We start from the raw sequence: 14689 nt of genomic DNA, 5'->3' as shown, positions 1-14689 counted from the left end.
TAAGTAAACATTTAAAAATTAAAAAAATAGTATTTGCCTCTGTGGAACGTGACATGGTGGGAGACGAGGAAAGCTACCACCTTTTTGTTATGAAGGCTTCTGCTCTAAGTGAGTTTTTTTTTCCCCCACAGGGGCATGTGTCACACTGAGAACATTTTTGGGAAAATCACTTCAATCCTCAGTTTCTCTACCTTAATAATGGAGAAAGGAATTTCTTCTCACCTACCCTCCCAGAAACCCAAAGAAAGTGTTTTGAAAATGCTAAACACACACTTATCAGGACAAATAGAGTGTAGCCCAGCATTCTCCAATAGAAATGTAATTTAAGACTTCCTTGGGGCGCCTGGGTGGCGCAGTCGGTTAAGCGTCCGACTACAGCCAGGTTACGATCTCGTGGTCCGTGAGTTCGAGCCCCGCGTCAGGCTCTGGGCTGATGGCTCAGAGCCTGGAGCCTGTTTCCGATTCTGTGTCTCCCTCTCTCTCTGCCCCTCCCCCGTTCATGCTCTGTCTCTCTCTCTGTCGCAAAAATAAATAAACGTTGAAAAAAAAAATTAAAAAAAAAAAAAGACTTCCTTGTAGCCATCTAAAGAAAGCAAAATGAAAGAGAGGAACGTCATATTAGCGACATCTTTCATTTAAGCCAATACAGCTAGCGTATGATCATTTCAGCATGTAATCAACGTGAAAAGAATTCATGATTTATTTTACATCATTGTCGTATCGCGTCTTCCAATCTAGAGGACTGCCTTATGGTTATGGCATATTTTTCTTTGGACTAGCCACATTTTGGGCTCTCAATAGCCACACGAACCAGTGGCTCCTGGACCGTGAAACTCTAGACTGTGTCCCCAGCTGGCAAGCCACTTTTCAGGCCACACCCAAGAGCCGTTGACTCCTCCATGAGCCCTGGAACATGTTCTACTAAGAAGCAAAACCAACCATGAGTTAGAGACCAAATTCCTAAAGGAGTGTGATTGTTTCCCTGGTTCTTACGGTGACCATAATGCCATTATTACTAGGGGCGCCTGGGCGGCTCAGTCGGCTAAGTGTCCAACTTCAGCTCAAGTCCTGATCTCGCGGTTCGTGGGTTCGAGCCCCGCGTCAGGCTCTGGGCTGACAGCTCAGAGCCTGGAGCCTGCTTCAGATTCTGTGTCTTCTTCTCTCTCTGCCCCTCCCTGGCTCTCTCTCTCTCAAAAATAGATAAACAGGGGCGCCTGGGTGGCGCAGTCGGTTAAGCGGCCGACTTCAGCCAGGTCACGATCTCGCGGTCCGTGAGTTCGAGCCCCGCGTCAGGCTCTGGGCTGATGGCTCGGAGCCTGGAGCCTGTTTCCGATTCTGTGTCTCCCTCTCTCTCTGCCCCTCCCCCGTTCATGCTCTGTCTCTCTCTGTCCCAAAAATAAATAAAAACGTTGAAAAAAAATTAAAAAAAAATAGATAAACATTAAAAATATATATAAAAAAAGAATTGCGATCTCAGGGTGCCTGGGTGGCTCAGTCAGTTAAGCGTCCGACTTCAGCTCAGGTCATGATCTCATGGCCCATGAGTTCAAGCCCTGTGCTGTCAGCTCAGAGTCTGGAGCCTGTTTCGGATTCTGTGTCTCCCTCTCTGCCCCTGCGCCTCTCTCTCTCTCTCTCTCTCTCTCTCTCTCTCTCTCTCTCTCTCTCAAAATTAACCGTTAAATAAATAATACTATATGTGTTACAATAATACTAACATGTATTGAATATTATGTCCCAAGCACTGCACTACTCCACAAGATTATTTCATTTATGACTCATAACAAACCTGTGAGAAAATCATCCTACCACCATTTCAAAGGTAAGTAAACTAAGGATTAAAAAATACGTATGCCAGTCACCCAAGGTCTTAGAACTTTTGCACTGTGCGGCCAGAATTCATACTAAGGTGAACGTTCCCAGCACCAGCTTTATTAACCATAAGCAACAGTGTTCATTTCCAGATCTTTTGCCTTAATTTTTTTTTTCTGACACCACCGCCCCCTCCTGAGTACCAACTGCTATCTCCTGCTCTGACTTGCAGCTGCTATTACTAAATATGGGGGTGGAGGGAGGGTTTTCCGGTGCCTTTTTTCCCAACCTTGGGAGGTATGGTGGGTTTTAAACCATCCAGTCTTGAGCCCCAATCTCTCCCCCCAAAACAAAGAGAGTCTTAAGATCTGAGCTTTCCACTGCCTTCTGAGAAAGGGCATCAAAACTCCTCTCTGAAGCAGGGCCATTCACAAATCTAATGCCGTTCTCAGAAACACCTCTTATTAAACAGCTTTCGTTAACCTTGCTTCCTAAGCTGAAACCAACACAATTCAGCGTTCTTACGCAACAGGGCAAATTCCTTGCCTTTCCGGGGCTCTCTTGTTCTTCTCATTCATTCTCGTTCTGAAGACGATGTCTGTCCCTCACCTCACTAAGCGTTGCTAGAAGTGGTCAGAAGAATGAGCATTCCAAACTCCCTTGTCATCAAAATTATCAGTCCTTTTGCAAAACCAAACCAACCAACCAACCCACAAAAAACAAAAAGCAAAAAACAAACAAGCAAACAAACAAACCGAAAAACTCAAAAAGACCTAACTGCTTGTATTTGGGCTTAAATACGTTCTTTAGCCAAAAAAAACATTTTTTTTCCCTTTCCTGGGCTCTGGTTTTGAGAGTAGTATTTAATTTTTTTCTTAAAGTTTTGTGTCCTTTTAAACGACACATTCAAACTTCAAAATACATTCCTCTTATAGGAGGTTTGAATGATGCAGAGTCATAGAGAGAAAACCTTGAAGGATTTGCACTCCTGTCCTTCTCTTTGTCCTTTTCTCAGGAGACATTTCTGCCAGCAGTTTGGACCCTTTTATTTCAGTCCCATTTCTGTGCATGAATATGCACATGTATGTCTCAATATTATGCCTTTCAAAAGCACAGGGGATCACTCTGTGCATATTCTCCAGTTCACCGTGTTCATCTGAAAGTCTGTCTTTGCAATTTTTCCATATCAATGTTTTTTTTTTTTAATTTGAGAGAGAGAGAGAGAGAGAGAGCGCGCGAGCAGGGGAGGGGCAGAGGGAGAGGGAGAGAGAGAATCCCAAGCAGGCTCCACATTCAGCATAGAGTCTGATGCAGGGCTTTATCTCAGGACCATGAGACCATGACCTGAGCCGAAATCCAAAATTGGACGTTTCACCAACAGAGCCACCCAGGTGCCCCTCCATATCACTACATTTTTGACGTCTGCATAATATTTTATAATAAAAATATAGAACCCTTTATTTCCAGGCTCTCCTACTGATGGGCATTTAGTTGTCTATTTTATGCTCTTTCCAACTATTCTGCAATACGTATTCTTATACTGAAAGATCTCTTTAGCACAAGCACCCAGTTTATCTTCAATTTTAACAGATATTAACCGATTGCCTTCAAAAGGGTTTCATCAGGACACTGTTCAGGTGACCGTGTCGGGGAGAATCTGAATCCTTCCATCATTACCGTTCTTTGGCTTTATCACATTGAAATATGTCTGTCATCCTGACGAAAATTCTTTCTGGATTCTTCAGAAAATTTTTAATGAGGATCTCCACTCTGGATATCATTTCCAGAGCATGGAAAATGCAGCCAGACTCTTTTGGTTTATACCATGGCTCTGGTACTTGTCAGCTGCATGATCTTGGGCAAGTTGCTTTTACCCTTCTGTGAAATGGTAACAATAATGATATCTGACTCCTGGAGTTGTTATGAGGATAAAGTAGTGGGTTAACCTATATTAAACACTTAGAGCCGCATCTTGCAAAATGTAATGATATATAAATGTTTGCCTTATTACTATTATTATATTTTTTATTTTCTTATATATAAGAAAAGAAATGGTGTTGTTATGTTGTCTTCTATTTGGCCCCTTGTTGAATTACCTTATTATTTATAATAATCTTTTAAATGGCTTCTCATAGACTTTCTTCATCAATAATTGTGAAAATGAGCCATTTGGTGCCTTCCTTTGCAATAGTTAAAAGTCTCCTTTTCTTGTCTCGTTGCATTGGCGAATATTTCCAGTGGCGATGATAACAGAGATCCTCGTTTTGTTCTCAATTAGTAAAACCGCCTCTAATATTTCACAGGTATGTGGGATTTTTACTGGAGGATTTGGTAAAGACTCTTTTTTAGAGACTAAGGGCATTTTATTCAAATAAAATAATATTATGAAAGTATGTTTTAATGAGGAAGGATGAAGAATTTTATCAGCTGTTCATGTTGGCATCTTTTAAGGTGACTACATACACACACACACACACACACACACACACACACATTCTATTTTGAGCAGCCTATGTGGTGAATTATATTATTGAGTTGCCCAATGGTGAATGAGAGAAACCATTTTGACATTCTATTATCAAACTGTTGGATTTGACTTGCTAATTTGCTACTTAAAATGTTTATATCTACGTATGTGAGAGTGGCCAACATTTTTTTTCCACGTACTATCTTTGAAGATTGAGTTGAGAAATTTCCTATCTTTTGTTATGCTGTAGAATAAGTTAAATGACACAAATCCTTGAAGGCTTGGTAGAATTTGTGTATAAAACCCTTGGGCCCAGAGTTTTAGTGGCAATCTTTGATTACCTTGTCAGTTTCTTATCCATCTTATCTAGATGTTCAAATTTGTTGGCATAAAATGGTAGAAAATACCCTTATAATTTAAAGCTTTCTCTATAACTATCAACCTATTACTTTTCTTGCTTTCACTATTACTTACTTTCTCCTCCTCCTTCTCTTCCTCCTCGTCCTCCTTGTCCTTCTTGTCCTCTTTGCCCTCCTCCTTCTTCCCCTCCTCCTCCTCCTTCTCCTTCTTTCCTTCTCCTTCTTTTTCTTCTCCTTCTTGTCCTCCTTCTTCTTCTCCTTCTTCTCCTTCTTCTCCTTCTCCTTCTTCTCCTTTTTCTCCTTCTCCTTCTTCTCCTTCCTCCTCTTCCTCTTCTTCTTCTTCTTCTTCTTCTTCTTCTTCTTCTTCTTCCTCTTCTTCTTCCTCTTCTCCTCCTCCCCCTCCTTCTTCTCTTCCCCTTCCCCTACTCCTCCTATTCCTTCTTCTTCCTCTTATTCTTCTCTTAGTCAGACCTGCCAAGCATCTACTTCATTAGTCTCCATAAAGAATGGACCCTGGTTTTATAGATCAGCTATAACTTGTTTCTGGGATGACTGTTTTCTCTATCATTAATTCTTACTGCTACTGTTACAGTTTCTTCCTTCTACTTTATTATTTCGTTCATCATTTTGTAATACAGACAGTGATAGGCAGGAAAACATTTTAGACACCATAAGTTAGGTCTTTACTTAGCACAGTGAGGACACAAAATAGGAAGAGGTTGATCCTATAAATAGGGATAGGGTAAGTTTGAAGTTTCATGATTGAAAGATAAGTGAGTGCTGAGAAAAGGTTCCCAGCTATTTATGCTCATAAATGGCTATTCACAAGTAAATATTTATCAAAAATTGCTACGCATATACCTATGAAACTTGTTACAGTAATTGCCTCCGAGGAAGGTAAGTTAGGGCTTTGGGTACATACCCCTTCATGCTGTTTAATTTCATTTTACTATAAGCATTTATCATCTATTCAATAAATAAGTTTAACATGAACTAACATAAAGGTCTGTTGAACAGAAAATCTCCCAGAACTGGAAGGAGTCTCAGAGGTGAACTAGTTTAAACTTCCTCCTTAATTTAAATGTCTGTTTAAACACCGGGAAGGCGCTCTCAGGGGTTCCTGAGTACGGGTCTGGTATCTCTTGAAGAAGCCGGACGGCATGGCTACATAAAACCTGCTGTCTGGCCTGTTAATGTGGCTGTGGCCGCAGACAGCAACCCGGGACTCCGGGACTCAGCAAAGCTGGAGAGAGGAAGGCTGTCGTTGGATCCGGCCACAAGAGTGACAGAGGAGGGAATGAGAGGTTTCCTGTCCGAGGAAGGTTTTCGCTTTTGTTTCAAGATCCCTTATCTCTGTCAGGTTGTGTCTGCCTCCACTCACCTAACAGCTTGCCTGGCTCTGGTCTTTTGCTTCTGTGTCGGCTCCAGCCCGAGACAGTGTCCCTGTCTGCCCTGCCTTTGACCTGCAACATCTCTTTATTTCCCAGGCACTATACCTCTGTCCCCAAGTTCAGCCACTTTACTGCTTCAACCACCAGGGAACAGGAGGGCGTTGCAAATGCAGGTCGTAAATAACCACGAGGTCAAAATGGGTGTCGAAAGTTGAGTAGGACGGACATAGAAAGCGGAATTAGCTAGATGGATGGAGTCAGTAGGTGAATATTTATCTGGACGAGGTGTAAGAGTACATTTGTGTGGGGCGGGGAAGGAAAGAGGGAGCAGGACACATGGTTTTATTCGGAAAAGGAAGTCACCAAATTCAAGATCTCAGAGAGCAGAGGTATGAGGGGCAGGGAAGGGGGGAAATAAACCTGCACTTAGAGTTCCTTCTGTGTTCCAGAAGCTCTGTAGATACCATCTCACCTAATTCAACTTTCCCACAATTTACAGAGGAAGCTCATGGGACCTAAACACGGCCAAGGAAGCACAACTGGTAAGGGGAGAGGCAGGGATTGATTAGGTAGACAATGGAGAGGTAGGCGGTGACCCAAGGGTGGTATTGGAGAGAGAAGCTTGAGGTATCCGATCAAGTCCTGCCTCACCTTTCCAATAGCTGCCCCTTCGTTATCCTCAACACGAGCTAGAGGGTGTTGCACGGTCCATCTCTTGTAAACCCCCGAGGGTTCAGTTAAGCCACTTTCCCCTTTGCTGATGCAGGTGAGTCATCCTGACCTATTCTTGGTTTCTCAAACTCGATAAGTTTCTTCCGGTCCTAGGATGTTGAACATCTTCCTTTCTCCACTTAGCGTTTGTTTCGCGATTTACCTCTTTTATTCTGGCTCCACCTTCCTTTTCAGTCTTTAGGTGCTCAGATCCAACGGGACCTCCCTAGGGCTATCCTTCTTACCTGTGCTGTGTAAACTGAGTTTTGGATCGATCCCCTTATTACACAGTGACTTGGTGGGATAATTTATTTAAACTCATGTCTGCCACCAGATGGGAAGCTCTGTGAGACCAAAGACTGTCTTCCTATTTACCCAGCTTGTAGTTGACCCTCATTTTGAGTGAAGCGATGAATGAATGAATGAAGTGAAATTGTAAATGAATGAAAAAACTGTGTCCTTAAAGCAAATCACAAGTGTGGTCTTGCATGGTCTAACAAAGCGCATGTGTGAAGGTTGAAGCTGTCCCTTGCACAAACCCCCTCCTGTCACTCATGATAACTTTGAAGCCATGGCTCATAGGGGTAGCTCATTTGACACACCATCCTGATGGGGTTCAGCTATGGTCTTCTTCCTCTTTGGATCAGGGAAGAAATCCGATGAACACGATCCCTTTGCCTTGGGTCTCATAGGTTCCTCTCTGGTTTATCCGGGCCCCTGCTGCTCTTCCCTTTTAACTCTGGCTCAGAATTTTAGGTGTTGCTGGTAGGTTCTTTCTGACTCCTATATACTAAGTATCATAAGAGAGGGGTTTTTTTTTCCCCTTGGGAAAATTAAAGAGCGACTGGAGGGAATACATGGGGAAGGAGGGGAACAAAGTCTCTCTGCTTATTTGGAAGCCCCGTAAGGTCACCCTGGGACGGCGTCCTCATTTCTCCCTGCAAGGCTCCAGGGCTCCAGGATCTACAACCCCTGCAAACATTTCACCATTTCGCAGACCCAACAGTGATGTTGCCTGGCTCAGCAAGGGGGCACCAGGCTCAGCTGGAGGGATCTGGGCTTTTTCCATGTCGTGAGTCAATCTGGGCAGACCAGTCCTGTGGGAAGGAGTCGTAAATTGGGGACTGTGAATTTCTCCCGCTGAGAGGCACTACCAGTTTATAAGGGAGAAAAAATTGATAAACCCCTGGGTGTCATTTTTTGTTTGTTTGCCTTCATTTCACTCTGGGGCCAGCTGCGAAAGGGAAATGACCGCAAGCAGCCCGTTAGGAAAACTGCTTTAGTAAAAACACCGCAAAGGAAAGTCATAAGCCATTGTGACCGTCAGCCAGTGGGAAGGCAAAGGACGGAGCGTGAAGCCCCGAGGTGCGCCTATCTTGCCAAAAACAGAACAGAATAATTCCAAAGCTCATCTTGTGCGCAGAGACGGGTCCTAATGGCACCGTAATATGGCCACGCGTCCGGGCCTCCCGCGTCTTCTCTGGAATGGGACGGGCTCTGTACCGCTAATGCTTAGTCCTTACGTTTCACCCTTCCTCTTGAACACGGATTGTGGGCAAAACACACAGGGAGAAGAAATTGTGCCCGCAGCTCTGCAATATTAAAAAAAACACACTACAGGAGCACCTGGGTGGTTCAGTCGGATAAGCGTCAGACTTCTGGATCTCAGCTCAGGTCTTGATCCCAGGGTGGTGAGTTCAAGCCCCGCCTGCGTTGGGCTCCTGGCTGGGCATGAAGCCTACGTAAAAAAACAAAACAAAACAAAAAAACCCAAAAAACAATACATTACGGTGGCACGCCATAGGTCCAACCGAGTCCCTTAGAGAAGCAGAAGAGAGAGAGTTCACTCTGGCCTGCGCGGTTAAGCGAAGGAAACCTGTGGAATGCAGCTTCTGAACTGGATCTTGAAAGACAGGAGGGAGGGAGGCGAGGGATGATTCTGCAGGGAAGGGGCAGCAGGAAAAAAGGCTTGAGGGAGAAAATTCCCTCCTGGGGCTGGATGGCCTTCTGAGGCCAGCTCGCCAACGCCAACGACTGGAATTGTAAATCCAATCGAAAGGTCTCACAAATTCGGATTTGGACGTCAGCCGCACTGTCACTGGAGTCACTCTCTCTTACTCTTTAGTTGGAGTCCACGGAGGCTACGGCGGCCTGGGAGAAGGGATTTCTGGTCGCCGTAAGGCAGCGTGGATGCCTGGGTGCCGTGGGGCGCTGGCTTCCCCAGCTGGCAGGGCCCCCTTGGCTGTCCCTCCTTCTAGGGTGGATAAAATAAAGCCCTTGCTGCCTGTCCCCAGGTGTGGCTCCTCACAAGGCTTTCCAAACCCCAGGCCCCGGGGGGGACCCCGGAGACCACTGGAGACCTCTGTGAGGCCCATGTGAGGCCTTGGCCTCTTTGGCTGGGTTTCAGACCCAACACCTCGGGTCTCGGGGAGCCTGGCGTGACCTTATGGAGGGTTTGTTTATTAGCTGTTCTGTTAAAGTTCCATTCATTTATTTAAATAAACAACTCCATCTAACTCGAGGCTCTCCCCCGGCAGCCCTAAATCAAAGGCAGCTTCTGTTATACTTTATTGCTCTACTTTGCAAATTCGAATTAAAAGAAGGGGCAGCCAAGACCAAAGGGCTTTATGGCTCAGCTGCAGCCACGTAGCAAGTTCGGCTACCAGCCCGAGTTTGCACCCCAGACCCTGCGGGTGCTTTCACGCTGCGGGGCCCCTTTATTGTTCGAGCTGCGTGCAGCAGAGACCGGCTTGGGCTGAGAACCCTTCGGAATGAACGCGCCAAGCTGGAGGTGGCGAGGACCGTGGGGTAGGGCACAGACTCAGGATCGGGGACACCCCGCTCCAGGCAATGCCTGGCCCAGTCGCGGCTCTGTGCTCACGGGCAGTCACTTCGCACCTCCGACCTTCGGGTTCCTCTTTGGGCAAAATGCAGGGACCGGGCAAGAAAAAATCTTCACGTTCTTTTCGGTTCTGAAATGCCGAGGCTCCGTGATGACCGGGTACCACGGCCCAGCAGGTGGCGGGAAGCCGGATGGGCAACAGGGAACCAGCAGGTGCCAGTTGGCATCCAAGCAAGGGGGTGCTGTCCACGGGGTTGTAGGAAGACACAGCATCACGTGAAGGTTATTTCCAACCCCAAGTCAGTTAGTTCCTTATGATTATATAGACTGGGATGGAGAGAAGGAGGTCAGATTTGGGAGGAGGTAAGACAGAGAGTGTATGTTTTATTTATTTTTGAGAGAGAGAGAGAGAACACAAGGAGGGGAGGGACAGAGAGAGAGAGGGAGACACAGAATCCGAAGCAGGCTCCGGGCTCCGAGCTGTCAGCACGGAGCCTGACTGGGGCTCGAACCCATGAACCATGAGATCATGACCTGAGCCGAAGTTGGATGCTCAACCGACTGAGCCACCCAGGCACCCCTAAAGTATCTTTTTCAATTTTTTTTTAATGTTTATTCATCCTTGAGAGAGAGAGAGAGAGGCAAGCACGAGTGGGGGAGGGGCAGAGAGAGAGAGGGAGACACAGAATCCGAAACAGGCTCCAGGCTCCGAGTTGTCCACGCAGAGCCCCACGTGGGGCTCGAACTCACCAACTGTGAGATCGTGACCTGAGCCGAAGTCGGATGCTCAACTGACTGGGCCACACCAGGCACCCCTAAAGTACCTTTTTAAATCCTTATTAATTGAATACTTAAAGCAACATATACTCCTGTTATAAAAATAATACACAGAGAAAAATTGAAAGGCACAGAAAGTACAGAAGAAAACAAATCGCTCATAATTCCACACACAGAGATAATCACTGTTTGCAATTTAGTGGGTGCCACGAATTAGTGATTTATGGCACGGTTATATGGTTATACACGCACACACACACTCGCGTACGTAATTTTTTCTCACAAATACCTTTTAATGACACCTCAGTTTTTATTGACTGTATTATTCATTTTGAAATGTGTTTGGTTCTTTGCATTTTTTCTGTTAACAAATAATGAATTAATATCCTTCTAGCTAAATCCCATGTCCAATTATCTCAAAAATATAAAGTATTAGAAGCAAAACTTCTAGTTAAAAATGAACATTTTCCAAGGTTTGATAGATACTGACAAAACACTTTTCAAAAGCTGGACCAGTTTATGCCCCCCAAAGATCTTTTCCTCTATCTTTGTCAACATTGGGAAATGTATTTATTTTCAATGATCGTCAATCAAAACTACTTAGATGTTGAGTTATATAATACTTTAAAATATATTTATTTGCCATGTGTAATTCTTTTTTGCTAAATTGTCTATTCATGTTTTTTTCATTTTTCATTTTAGATATTTGATTATATCTTACTGATTTTTTTTATTTTTTTTTTAATTTTTATTTTTGAGACAGAGAGAGACAGCATGAACAGGGGAGGGGCAGAGAGAGAGGGAGACACAGAATCTGAAACAGCCTCCAGGCTCTGAGCTGTCAGCACAGAGCCTGACGCGGGGTTCAAACTCACGGACGGTGAGATCATGACCTGAGCCGAAGTCGGACGCTTAACCGACCAAGCCACCCAGGCGCCCCTATCTTACTGATTTTTTAGAGCTCTTTATATATTAGGAGTCTAGTCTTTTTTCTTGCCATTGCACATTTTTTTCCAATTTCATCTGTTTATAGTGTTTTGTAACTTATATTTTTTAATGGTCCCATTGTATCACTTATTTTTTAATTATGTCTTTACTTTTATGAATATATAAAGATTATTTTTGTTTTAAATTATACAGAGATTATTTTCTGATTTTTTTAGGTTGCTGTTTAAATATTTTTACCTATGATTCACTTAGACTTTATTTTGAGATAGGGCAACAATTCTTTCAGTGATGAGCTACCATCTGGTGAATTATATCACATATCTATTGACTCAAAATGTCTCTTTTAGCATAAACTAAATATCTGGATTAGTTTCTGATCTTTATTTTGCAGCCTATTGATTTCCCTTTTACACTTTATATTTTGCTTCAACTTGCAGGACTTTATAGTTCAAGAGAGAAGCTTAATCATTTATATTTAACATAATGAGCATTATTTTTATTTTATTTCTACGATCTTGTTTTACACTATTTCAATGCCTTCTTATTTTCCTTTACTTTTAAAATTTTGTCGTATGGGCTTTTATTGTTTTTCATAAATAGCTTTTCCTCTAGTGCCTTAGAGGAGATATGTTATCTCTTGTTTGATTACCATTGAGAATTCAGTTTAATTGGCAATAACAAGAACACAACATTTGTGAGTCCTCTTTATGTAAAATAAAGAAATTAGTGAAATCATATGGTAATTGTCTTTCTAAGACTGGCTTATTTCACTTAGCATAATCCTCTCTGGCTCCATCTGTGTCATTGCAAATGGCAAGATTTCATTATTTTTCATGGCTGAATAATATTTCATTATATATATATATATATACACACACACACACAATATATATACACACACCATATATTATATATTGTATATGCATACTATATATATATATTTTATGTATATATGTATATATGTATATGTATATATATGTATATATGTATATATATGTATATGTATTTATATGTATATATTATATATTATATTATATTATATATTATATATAATATAATATATATATAATTATTATATTATATATATTATATTATATATATTATATTATATATATTATATTATATATATTATATTATAATATATTATTTATATAATATATAATGTATATATGTGTATGTAATATGTATATTATATACATAATATAATATATTATATATAATGTATTACATATATTACATATATTATTACATATATACATAATATAATATATTATATATAATATATAATGTGTATATATGTATATAATATGTATATTATATACATAATATAATATATGTATATATGTATGTATATTTATATGTATATATTATATACATAATATACATATGTATATAATATACATATGTATATATATATAATGGATACTTGGGCTGCTTCCATAGTTTGGCTACAGTAGATAAATCTGCTATAAACATAGGGGTACGTGTATCTTTTTGATTTAACTTTTTTGTATTCTTGGGGTAAATACCCAGTTGTGGAATTACTGGATCATATGGTAATTCTATCTTTAATTTTTTGAAAAACCTCCATACTCTATGCCACAGTGGCTGCACCAGTTAAGAACCAAAACAAATGAACAAACGGGGGTAAAGAAAAGAAGGTGGGGGAGACAAACCGAGAAACGGACTCTTAACTATAGCGAGCAAACTGATGGTCACCAGAGGGGAGGTGGGTGGGGTGTTGGGGGAAATACGTGAAGGGGACTAAGAGTATACTTATTGTGATGAGCAATGCGTAATATATAATTTTTGAATTACTATTTTGTATGCCTGAAACTAATGTAACATTGTATGCTAACTAAACTGGAATTAAAACTAAAAAAAAAGAAAAAGAAATTACCACTCATTTGACTTGATACTTTGTGCTGTCATCCCTTCCTAGGTTTGGGTTGACAGAATATGACTGTGATCAAAGAATCGACCTTGTCTGTCCCTAAGTTGCCTCATCTCTGACACGGGCGTAATAAGAGCATTCCAGAGTTACTGTGGAAATCAAATGAGATAATGTATACAAAGCATTGAGAACAGTGCTTGGTACATGGTAAGCCCTCAGGAACATTGCAATGATAAATAAAAGGATCTAATACATCTTTTGAAATTTTCAAATTATTATCGTCACATTGCATCACAAAACTTTTCATTTAGTGATTACTTGTATTGCCTTATTTTGGAATGATTTAGACTTTAGTTTCTACTTTACTAGTTTCAGAGCTTACAGTCTGCCCTTTCATACAGTATTTTTCTGGGTGCAAACTCTATTTTGATTCATCTCCCAGTTGGTTGGAATATTTCAACTAATTTTTAGGTTATTTAAATGCATTATAGCTGTATTGAGTTTTGCAAGAACCAGGAAAAAAATCGTGACTTTTACAAGTTTAGAGTTTGTTTTTTCTCTTGTGTCTAGAGGTACCCTGCGTGTTCAGTTTCACAGAGTCATTGGGAACCCCAGCTCCACCTGCCATGTCATTGGGTGCATTCCCAAGAAACAGAAGGGTGGTGCCAACACCATCCATCTTGTCTGGAAGATGAAGCAAGGAAGAGGAAAGCCCAAATCTGAGCATGGACCCTCCAAGGAAACTGCCCAGAAATTGCATCTACCACATTGGCTTACATCCCACTGGCCAGGATTTAATTACATGGATACAATGCAAGGGAGGCTGTGAAACAGAGTCTTCATTCCAAGTCACCATGTGCTCAGCTAAACATTTACTTCTGAGAGAGAAGAGAATAAATATTGGGATCAACGAGTTGGCTCTTCCAAGTCTGCCTTCTGGTCACCGGAATATCCATGTGCTGTTTTTCCCACACATAGGACATCCTCCTCTCCCACAGGAACATAGTCTCAAGTCTGGCCCAGTTAGTACATCCCACCTGACTCGTACGATTCCTAAGTGGTGTGCAACCCTTTCCATCAGATCCGGCATGGCTCCCCATGGAAGAAATGTGAAAATTAAAATAAAAGAAAATAATATTTTTAGAGGAGAAAAGATCACTGGTCAGTGACTACTGTGTCTTTCCAATTCCCTTCCCCTCCTTGGTTGGATCTATGACAACGAGCCAGGTCAGTAAGCAAGAGTCGTAAAGACCCTTCTTGTTGGCAGTGGGCAGGTTGCTTGGTGTCCCATCTCGCAGACTCAGCCTCTGCTTCTTGCTCCTTGTCCTCTGGGGTCACACCCATGGTGGGTTTGGGGAAGGTCTCTTCTTGTTCTTGAGGGTCTGGGAGTTGCTTAGAGGTTGAACAACATTTGTAGCCAAGCTAGTGATTTCTTTGGATACAATCCCTTCAGCATTTTAGTAGATGTTGTCTACTTGCTCCCCATCCGTT

General features: G+C 42.0%; 1 long non-coding RNA gene across 1 annotated transcript; it reads left to right on the top strand.

Annotated features, from left to right (window-relative positions):
• The first annotated feature begins 12838 nt into the window (after positions 1–12838).
• LOC123382079 lies at positions 12839–14351 on the top strand. Its single transcript, XR_006589856.1, has 2 exons — positions 12839–13405; positions 13769–14351. It is a non-coding gene; the product is annotated as an uncharacterized LOC123382079 (long non-coding RNA).
• The last annotated feature ends 338 nt before the right edge of the window (positions 14352–14689 follow it).

Source organism: Felis catus, chromosome E1, assembly GCF_018350175.1.
Source record: "Felis catus isolate Fca126 chromosome E1, F.catus_Fca126_mat1.0, whole genome shotgun sequence".
Lineage (NCBI taxonomy): Eukaryota > Metazoa > Chordata > Mammalia > Carnivora > Felidae > Felis > Felis catus.
This window is presented reverse-complemented; position numbering and strand designations above follow the sequence as displayed.